Here is an 11,738-nt window from a genome sequence, read left to right as displayed (position 1 = left end):
GCATAGAGAGTAAAGTAAAGAATGATAAAGTAAAGAAAAGAATGTAAAGTACCTGATTCCATAATATGAGAAAAGTTGGTCTTGTATTCTTACATTGGTATATGATTTCATTTGAGTTCTTATTTCACATATAATACTTTATGCCTTATATACTCAGTACATTCTCCCGTACTAACGGCTCTCTCGGGGGACCTGCAATTCCTATTGCAGGTCTAAGAGCTAGTAGATCTCCCCAGTAGGAGAACAGGACATCCATCGGCTATTGGTGAGCTCCAGGTTGATTCGGGGCTTTCCGAGTCTATAGCATGTATTTTGGTATTGTATAGTAGCTGAGTGTAAGGCGGGGCCTGTCCCGACCTTAACCCCATAATGTTTTATCATTTAAAGGCTTTGTAGACTATCTATAGTGAAGTGTGGTTGTGCCTCGTGTCTTAGACATCATGGTCCCAACGGCCAAGTCATGTGCACTTTCTTTTGGCTTGTTAATACTATCTACTTTCATGAAAACACATGTTATCCACTATGGCAGAACCTTTAAATGTTCATAGATATAGCATGATTAGTGGTTGGTCCTCCCGAGCCTTCTCGGCAACGGGTGCCAGTTCGCCTTAATGGGATTTTGGGCGTGACAATATGTCATATCTTCATCTTATTTAAACACTTCACTTGATGTCACTTTGAGTGCTAGTGACTTGTCCCTCTACACCTCCTTATTTGAAGTTTCCTGATTTATGTTCATCTTGTGAGTTTGAAGATTTCCAATCAAGGCATCCATTGTCAGCACCTTTAGGTCCTTAGCCTCACTAATATCAACTTTACTTGCCCATGACTTAGGAAGAATTCTAAGTATCTTCATGACTTGTTTACTTGGATGAATGGGCTCTCCCAGGCAACACAACTCATTTGTGATAGATGAGAATCTGGTGTTCATATCATGAATGGCTTCTCCCTCCTTCATGGTGAAGTTTTCATACTGAGTAGTGAGCATGTCCACCTTTGATTCCTTCACTTGCTTAGTCCCTTCATGAATAGTTTTGAGATAGCCCCAGATTTCTTTAACTAATTCATACGTGGAAATTCGATTATATTCCTCAGCTTCTATGCCACACACCAATAATTTATTTGCCTTGTAGTTATTCTCAATCTTCTTTCTATCAGCCTCAGTGTACTGTTGTCAAGTTTAGGGAATAAATCTAGTAATGTCTCCTTCCTTCACTTCAGCTATAGGAGCATAGGGACCATCAAGCACAACATCACATAGCTCATTGTCCTTAGCCAAAATAAAATCATGTTTTCTATTCTTCCACCAACTGTAGAACTGGCCGTTAAAACGAGGTGGCCTAGTTGATGATTGTCTTTCCTCCAAATTTAGTGGAGCAATCGTTCTTCTATATGATTCTCTTTTGGTGATAAAAAGTTAGAGAGCCCAGGCTCTAATACCGATTGTTAGAATGTATGCGTCCACTATACGTCAACAGAACAAGTCTCTTGACTCAATAAGAACAGTAACTAAAATAAATACATTAATATAAACAACATAAGTAGTTTACGTGGAAACCCTCTCGCTCAAGGGAGGAAAAAACCACGACATGTACTCACAGAATTTCAACTCAACTCCATTATCATCAAGGAGCAAAGATTCATATTACAAGCTCTTGCAATCTAGGAAGTTAACTCTAAATCTATTCTCCCTTACTGTAATAGCTCTGTTACGAACAAACTTCAAAGCAACATCTTAGTTGCCCACTAAATCAACTAATCCTAATCGATTTACACTTTATTAACTCACCATAGCTAACTCTAGCTACAACTCAGAATCAATGTTGAAGACACGAACTAATCTGATTCCTTTATAACACAGGAATAAATCTACAAGAATAACCACAGAAATATAAACCTATAACAACTAAGAACAATGACAACTCTATCAGGTCCCTTGTTGTTCTTGAGGAGAATATTTCTAGAGAGAATGGTTTTTGCTCTTTCCAAACATTCAGAATGCAAGAACTAGATTGTGTCCATTTGATATAAAGCTTATATGTGATGGACACAAAACCCTAGAAGAAATGCAATTGGTTGACAACCCTGCCATTCTGCACCAGACGCACACCACCTAATGAAGATGGCAGGGTGTGCAGAGTATTTTTTCAGCTGTCCTTTTCTCGTACATGCTCATATGGGATCAATTCCCCTTATCATATCTCATAGTTTGTCAAATCATCAAAACTACATATTAACAACTGGAATTTCAATCCTCCAAACTTTAGCATAGTCCTAATACGGGGCTCATCATAGAGAGGTGTTCCCGCATCGCATGCCTCATACTTTCATTATCTTGCTTCCTTTTCAATCCATACTCATATTTTGTTTCTCTTTTTGCATTATATTAGCTTACCTACATAAATTATGCACAAAACACATGAATATACACGAGTTTATTATAAAAGCTCAAGCTAAAATATTGGTAATATGCGACACTTGGATGTATAAATATCCTCAAGATCATCATCCCACACTTAGAGCTTTGTTCGTTCTCAAACAACTCATTGTATACCTCACAAAACTTAATGACATAAACATACCAATTGAATAAATGTACACACACTCATATTCGCTCAACAACTTACTTATGATATCTAATTTACTCATTTAAACACAATTTATTGAAAATAAAAAAATCCTTCATGCAAAAATAAAAAACCTCTCAAACTATCTCTTTGCAAAAAAAATATAGGACCAATATGATTATGTGCAAGTATAAAAATCATTAGTTTATCCAATTCTGACAATTAAGTGCCCTCAGTACTATTAAAAATGATATTACATTTTCACACTGCAAATATGTACTCAAATTAGGGACATAATCATACACTCTCTCTCTCAAAGAAATATACCAAAAATCTCTACATTTGCCCTTAGTGTATTGCTTAACAAACCAAATTACCTAATTGTAGGATAAAAATGACTTTTTTGGTTGTAATGTGAGCAAAGGAATAGGTAGAAATTATTTGACAAATAGTGACTAGCTATTACAATCCCCATCTATTATCCAACCATGCTATCAACTCAAAACAGTACAACTCAATAAACAACAGTACAAGGAAAAGAGATCCATATAGTAATCTAGCAAAAACAAAGGGATGATTTTCCCTACCTCGCACCAAAACAATAACATTTTCCTCATTACATAAAGCCTAAATCACTAAACAAAAGTGAGGTAGGAGAACTCATTAGGTCTCTAATCAAAGTCATAATCGGGATAATACGGTGGGTTGCCTATCTCTAAATCTTCTTCATCAAACTCCTCTCTCTCAATGCTCGAGTCCTTGAAAACCTACTTGTGGGACTATGAGGGGCATGAAAGGTCGGCAGAGCATGTGAACTTTGTCTCGTGTGGGACCTCTTATGGCTTTGGATGGATAAGGCTACCTTGACTTTGTTCCCTTTAAATGTCATGGTACCTTAAACACTTTGCGTGCATGATTACCCACTCCTCGGTTTCTTTTGACGCCTACCACCGGTAAAACTCTACATGAAATACACCAAAAATTGTTAGAAAGATGTGTTGCCTCCTATAAAACGTCTTAACTTTGATCATGACACGACACATATTTTTGTATATTTGTTCCCAACAAGAGCAATAATTTTCATCATGGCACAATATATCTTTTTATATATTTGTTTTACTCTATTTTACATCCTATACTATTAGGGTTTCCTCTCAAGTAGCGCTTGATTTGATTTTGCAGCATGACGTACCTCAAATCAATCATTAGACAAATGAATTGAGGTATTTTGCATGTTTGAATCCTCAACCAAATGTGGCTTATATCTATGCCTATTTACCATGAATGTGTCATATTTATCTTCTTTTCATAGCTCAATAGCCTCATGCAGAGTTATGGCACGCTCCGAGCCTACACCCTGGAAGTGGTTGGCATACAAGAACCATTGATGGTCCCTAAGTGAACCCTTGGCCTGATTGGATACTTAACGGAAGACTTACTCAAGAAATGATAGGCTCAAAATATAATTTAATCAGTTAAGCTCAAATACTCGTCTCATAAAATTTAGAAAATACTCATCTTTATACTTATAGTTTGTAAAACAACTTAAATAGAGTAAATATTGAGAGACACCTCGACTTTGGCTCTCTATGAAGCCTCTACTATTAAACAAATATGTTGGGACAAGACTCATGTCATCTCAAAACTACTAACTAGAAAGTAAATGTGAAGTCCTCCGGAATACAATGAGGCTCACCAAAATCTAGCTGGAGTGTAGAGTGATCTCAACGAAGCGCATGTTGATGATCATGAACACCTGTAGCTGCATCATAAAAAGATGCAGATTGAATTACATTAGTAATTTGAATGTATGAGTATGTTATATAGTCGAAGCGAAATAACTGAATAAGAGGACTGCAATAGATAAATATATACTCAAGCTGAATGTAAAGAAATAAAGGAGTTAAATCATTTATAGCCTTACAAAATACTTACTCATCTCGGAACTCAACATAATAAGTGATATATTAAATACACTTTAACTCTATTAAGAGATTTTCTAACCGATAACCATCACTATGAGCTACGTGATGATATAACGTCTTGTCCACGCTGTCAGAATTGTCATATATCGTGTCGGGATATAGAACCTCGCAAATAAGTGGATCCACTAAGAAATAATGATGCATATAAAATGAATGATCATGTACCAATGTTGGCAAGGCATGGTTTATGGGGGTTGTGAGTTGTCTGAACTCTCCCCCATATCGATATTCCATACTACTCCCAATAATATATACTCTTTCTCAAATATATAAAACATACACTTTCTCTAGTTTGAGATAATTGATCAAACTATCCTCTCAAAAAAGGTAACTGCTTTGAGATATCACTGAAACTCATTGCTCATTTATAAAATAAGGTTTCTCTTTGCTCAATGTTAAAATACATTTCGGGTTGAGATAATTACTCAAAAGGGGCCTCTTTAAGAGGTAACTGCTCTGTACTCAATCTTAAAAATTCTATTAACTTTTCTCAAAATAATATTCTCTTTCTCCATGTAAAAATGAAACATTTGGAAAATACTTAGTTCCCTTATACTCTTGCTTAAATCTTGGTTAAGCTATTTCTCAAACTCATCTTTACTTTCTCAAAACTCGATTTAAACAATTATGTTTTGTTTAAAATATTCTTAATAATAACTCAATGAATACTCAGAAAATAGGGTTCATGTTGAAAAATAGACATGAACAATCAACTCAAGAATCTCAATGCCAAGATATAACAACTCACTAATCATTTAATAATCGGTAACTCAAGAAGTCATAACTCAATATCAACGCATCTCAAGAATAACGAAATCTAAGGATAGAACCCTAGATTACTCTTTTACTGATTTAAAAGAAGACGCTGGGCATGAGGACGAACTAGTCCAACACTATGATAGTCTTACATACCTGGAAGAATAAAGTTCTTGGCGAAATCGATGAAGCTCGAAACCCTAAATTTTATCCTCTTGGAAACTTGCTCTAATGACTTGAAGTGTTAATGAATGTAACAAAACTGATTAACACCTTCCAAGCCCTTAACTAGGTGTATAACATCGTAGTTTCATCTTAGAGTAAGGGTTAAAATGACATAGCTTAAGTACCAAACGCATAGGGGAAAGACCAAAATGACCCCAACTTAAAAATTGATGGAGTGACCTTCAAGGACGGCTTCACAGACCGTTTAAGGCTTCACGGTCTCTGAGGTCGTATAGCCGTCCGTGAACCTTTGCAAGTCTGACGGGACCTTACTAAAATAAGCATAATGTTTTACTCTAAACTTGAAATGAGACAATCTTGGTGGAGTTGGAAAGATGACTAAAAGATCTTTAATTTGATAGGTTATGGACCACCTAATTAATTATGAGTTAAGAGATATTGTTGCTTGAAGTTTTGAGGTAGTTGGGGGTCATGTCCTAGTAGACTTATGCTTTCAATTGAACTAGTAGAGGCTTATTTCAGACAGTAGAAATGTAGTTTCATGGAATATTTCAATTTTTGCTTAGTTTATTTATGTTATGCTTTGATATGTATTCTAATGGTTGGCTTAGGATCACTCGTGGTTTTAGGTATCATTTCTCGATTGGGGTATAGACTCTGATCATGACAAACTTTGTATTAGAGTATAAGGTTTAACTGTCCTAGTGTCTAAAGAGCCACATCTAGTAAAGTATTTTTTTATGGGTGTAAAGCGCGCTATACTTACAAGGGGAGGCTACAAGAAGTTTAGGAAATATTTCTCCCATTTCATACTTTAGATCGTACAACAAAACTGTCCCCCAAGAAACATATGCATATTCATGTGTTGCTCTAATTTCTCTAACTATTCCTTATCTTTAAAGTGATAGAAGTAGTAAAGCTTAATTACAACTTGTCACGCCCCGAGCCTACACCCTAGACGTGGTCGGCACTCGAGAACCATTGTTGGTCCCTAAGAGAACCCTTGGCCTGACACAATAGTCAGCGGAAGACTTACTAAAAAATATATGAACTCAAAATTAAGGCTTTACTCATTTGCCTTAAAAATAAATAAACTCAGAAATGTATAGAAACATTCAACTGGCCAAAGAAGGCAACTCAAGTCATAACATTAACAATGGGAATGGAAAAAACTTCTCAAAACACTACTGTCCATAAAGCCTCTAATAACTATGATGGACATCGGGATAAGACCCACGACATTCTAACAAAACAAAACTGAAAATCTCAATGTGAAAGCCTCCGGAAAGCAAGGAGGCTCACCAAAGGTAGCTAGAATACAACTGGATCAAAGGAGCATTGTTGATGATCCTGAATACATGTCTCTGCATCATAAAACGATGCAGGTCGAATGACATCAGTACATTGAATGTACGAGCATGTAAGGGGAATACTGAACATAACATATAAGCTTGAATTGATAAAAGGAAATCATACTCACCTCAACTTAACCCCACTCAACTCAATAAGAAATAACTGATAAAGATGAAATATATATATATATATATATATATATATATATCAATCTTTCAAAACACTAAATGGTAACTCAAATGTATATAAAAATACAATAATAACTCTTTACTCTTTTTTGGGAGATTCTCTAACCGACAACCATCACTATGAGCTATGTAATGATAAAGAGTCTCTCCCACGCAGCAAGAACGGTCATATACCTTGTCGGAGTATAAGAAATCCTCAACTAGGTGGATCCACTTTGTCTTATCATTGCCATTTATTACATTCGAATGAAATTGGGCCTAGCTCATACATCATGTACAAAAGAGAAATACAGGAAAGAAACTGAGTACAATAAAACTCATCCTTGAAGCATGAGGACTCACCAAAGCTCGGAATCCCTAGATCAACACTTAGCCATGAAACTGATGATCTTGACTGTCGGACCCTACATTTGGGAAAAATGTAGGCAAGAGTGTGTGTTAATACAAAAATGCACTAAGTATGATAACTATGCACAAAAACATTTAAAACATGCTAAAAGGGACATTTCATTTCAAAGCATGCAATTTACCAAGTTTAAACATCATCGTAGCGATAGTTGGAAACATAAGTCATAACATCATCTTCAATGCAAGCTAGTACCAATTTTAAAACCTTTGAAAACTACAAGATACTTCTTGAAGCATGTCTTAGTTCATTATTAACTTGTTGTGGATATTAGCCTTAACCGACAAGAGACCATGTGAGCTATGACATGATCCACAGTGTTTCCCATGCCGAAAAGGGTTGGTCGACTTGCCTAAGGTAGAGCCGATAAATCTTAGCTTAGGTGGATCAACTAGCTAAATATCTTACGGGGGCACGTAGTTTGTGGGATATGGAGATTGCTATTAGAAATCCGGACACCACTATGCGAAGGCTTCCATCTCATGAGATATACTTGGGAAACTCGGACTCTACTGCATGAGAGCCTTCAATTTGGAAGCTCGGACTCTACTACGTAAGAGCCTCCATCTCATATTCAATATCCACTTTGTTCTAAGCATAAATCCCACGGAGTACTTATTGAGTCTTGACTTAACTCATGTCTCATGGAAGGATGTCCTTGACAACCAATCCAAGTTAGTTCATTAGGATAGCTCTTTAGATCATGCGTGAGAAAATCTTTCACCATCCATGATCACTTTTACTCTTAGATTCAATTAGGTGAGAAAAGCCTTTCAACCTAAGAATCCTTACTATGTGAGAAAACCTTTCAAATTAATGTTAATATGTGTTCATGAGAATTTCCTTTCAATCAACACAACAACAATATCATAATCATTGACACTTTACTCTCAACCATCATTAAAGAATTTTCATAGATTTCATAAAAACATGCATAATCTCATACTTTGCTCTTTCAAGGTTCAAAACCTACTTTCAATCACCACATCTAGAATTCAAGCATTAGATAGGGATTTCATCATAATTTCATGTGATTCTATCACCTTATGCATTAATTCATAAAATTCCTCTTTCATTAACAAAGACCCACATCATAATATCACAATTGAGAAATATGGAAATTACATGGGTTCATGGGGGAACTTCATAAATACCATAAGAAATCATCAATTCATGCCTAATATAACTCAATTCAATTAATTAAATCAAGTTTGAAAGGAACCCATGACTTTTCAATCAAACCCTAATAATGGGGGATTTCTATCTTTTGAAATTGGAGATTTTGAAGGAACTCCATTGATGAAAGCTACCATACCTTAAAAACAAAGCCCAAAAAAATTGATGTGTAAAAGCTTCCTTCTTGAAACCTAGCTTGAATCTCCTTCTTATTCTTTTTCAAGTTTCTAGAGAGATAAATATTTTGAGAGGAGGAACTTCGGGGATTTGTTTTGGGGTTTGGGAATAATGACTTGAATGGGTTAGTTTTAGAGTTAAAATCACTTATATAGGGGTCCTAGGCTTAGGCAAAACGACTTGGCTTTATTTTAATTAAGACCGAAATTACCCAAATAATCCTCACTTGCCAGTGCACTGCCCAAGGACCACGTGAGGTCCCACGAACCCTGGTCCCATTCGTGGACCATGGGGCAGTAGCTAGGTAAGTTGCCCCCTCACCCCAAATTCCTAAGACAACTCCACGAGCCTTCCCACGAGCCGTGAAGTGGCTCGTGAAGAGGGGTTGTTTTTGGGCAGCCTTAGGGAGGCTACTGCCTGGCCCACCACGAGTTGTGGTCCTCACAACGATCTGTGGTGGTGGTCGTGGTTGGTGGGGCATTGTCTATGGGAGAGTGGACTGCCCTAGTCCACTTCCTTGGCTCTTGCCCTCTTTTGTGGCTCTAACCTTCACACTTAAACTAGTTTAGTCTACTAGTTTCCGGGGTGTTACATTATCTCCCCCTTGGGAACATTCATCCTCGAATGACGCTCTAGACACTTTGCGGAAGTAAAGACTCAAGACTAGCAACACATCATGCATGCAATATCATAACAATGCACAAAACAAAAGAGGAAACATCAACTCCAAGCTAAACATATTCAATGCACCTCAAGGAAAGTAGGAACTCTTCCTAACAACCCAATATGCATGAAATTTCAAATTTTATCATCTTTAAGGAGGAACCACCTTCTCCTAGCTCAAAAGAATACTCAACAAAATCTCATAGAGCCTCTATGCAATTTACTCTAAAAAAAACTATAACTAAAGCATGTTCAACAATTCATCTCATGAAGCACATAGGCACTCATACTCAATGCACAACAACATGAGGAAAATCGATCATATAACTCAATTTGTTTCAAAACATAAGCTTTCATGAACATGTATAACATAAGGAGATCATGGAACACATAAAACACACATGACTCCAAAACATAGAACAAACCAAGAGGAACTCATTACCTCAAGCTAAAGTAGGAGTAGAAGGAAAGATATAAGGATATCAGGACATCATATCGACCTCGGCCACCCAAGTAGAACCATCAACTAAGTGATTCCTCCACAACACTTTTACGGAAGGGACTTCTTTATTTCTCAACTTCTTAACTTGCCGGTCCATAATCTCAACCGACTCTTCCTCATAAGAAAGACTTTCATCAACTCTCAACCCTTCTAGGGAAACTATGGATGTCGGGTCTCCAACAGACTTCTAGAGACATGGAAAACTGGATGCACGGATGTCAAATCACTTGGAAAATCTAACTCACAAACAACCTTACCAACACGTCTCAAAATATCATATGGGCCTACAAAACGGGGACTAAGCTTCCCTTTCCTTTTCAAACCTCGTCACACCCTTCGTAGGTGAAATTTTTCAGTAAAACCCAAATCATGAACATTAGGGACACTCAATAACCTTGTTATCTAAGCACACTATCTCTCCCTTGGGAGAAAGCCTCATCGAATTTCATAAGCATCGTTTCTTTCAAGTCAACCAAAATTGAATCAAGCCCTTTCTTAGCTTTCATATTCACCACCACAGATGATTCGGACCCATTGTAAACCATAACACCACCCTTGGTGGAATACACTAATTGAACACTTAATCGAGCCAACTTATGAATATCTCGAACCAACTCTTTCTTTTCTTCACATATATGAGCCACACTACCATAGACAATCTACTAACATCATCCGCTACCCTATTACATGTACCAGGATGATAAAGAACACTCATGTCTAGATCTCTCAATAACCCCAACCACCTTCCTTGGCTAAGATTCAATTTTTTTTGATTGAGCATCATTACGAACATATCAAGGTATTGTCCAAACACCCTATTCATCAAATTCATAAACGCCGCCAAAGCATTAGTCAACCCAAACGACATTACCAAAGAACTCATAATGACCATACCGGGTTCTAAAAGTCATCTTTGGAATATCATCCCCTCTCACCCTCAATAAGTGATAACCCGACCGAAGATCAATCTTAGAGAAATAAATAGCCCCTTGAAGTTGGTCAAACAAAAATCTATTTCCCTCACTCTAACTAGGTGGTAAAAGCAACCTTTAGCCATCATCCTTCTAGCCTTCATATAAGAAACAACTAACCTCTAGGCATAGAACTTTCCCCTTCCATTCAAGGATAGGCTCATTTGGAAATTGAAACTTGACTACACAAGTTCTACAATCAATAGAAACATAACAATGGTACAACCAATTCTTACTAAGAATACCATCAAAGTATAACATGTCAAGCTCTACCAAGTCAACAAGAGTAACTCTATGGGCTAACGAAACATGACACTTCATATAAACCCTCTTAGCCATAATAGAATTACCAACATGAGTAGAAACAGAAAAAGGTTCTAACAATACATTCGGAGGAACATCAAACCTCATAGCCACATATGGCGTCACAAAAGATAAAGTAGCACCGGGATATAATAAAACATACACATCAAGTTGAAAAAAAATTAACATACCAGTAAATACATCTGGGGAACTCTCTTGGTCATCTCTAGATTGGAGTGCATAAAGGTGGTTTTGCTTGGGAGCATTAGAACTCGAACCACTAGGAGGAGTTTGCTTGCCCTCTCTTCTTTTAGCCTTAAGTATTGGGAAATCCCTCATCTTGTGACCACTCTTACCACAACCATAACAAACATTCATGCCGGATAGACACTAACCCTCATGCCTTCTTCTACACCTAGCACAATCCGACCCTAAAAACCTATTACCACTTCCTTGAGACTTAGGGTTAGACACCCTCTCTTTATTAAACCTCGGAGGAACCTTA

The sequence above is a fragment of the Solanum tuberosum genome, unplaced genomic scaffold (genome assembly GCF_000226075.1).
Source record: "Solanum tuberosum cultivar DM 1-3 516 R44 unplaced genomic scaffold, SolTub_3.0 scf00168, whole genome shotgun sequence".
Classification (NCBI taxonomy): Eukaryota; Viridiplantae; Streptophyta; class Magnoliopsida; order Solanales; family Solanaceae; genus Solanum; species Solanum tuberosum.
The sequence above is the reverse complement of the archived record's forward strand: the minus strand, read 5'-3'. Positions refer to the sequence as shown.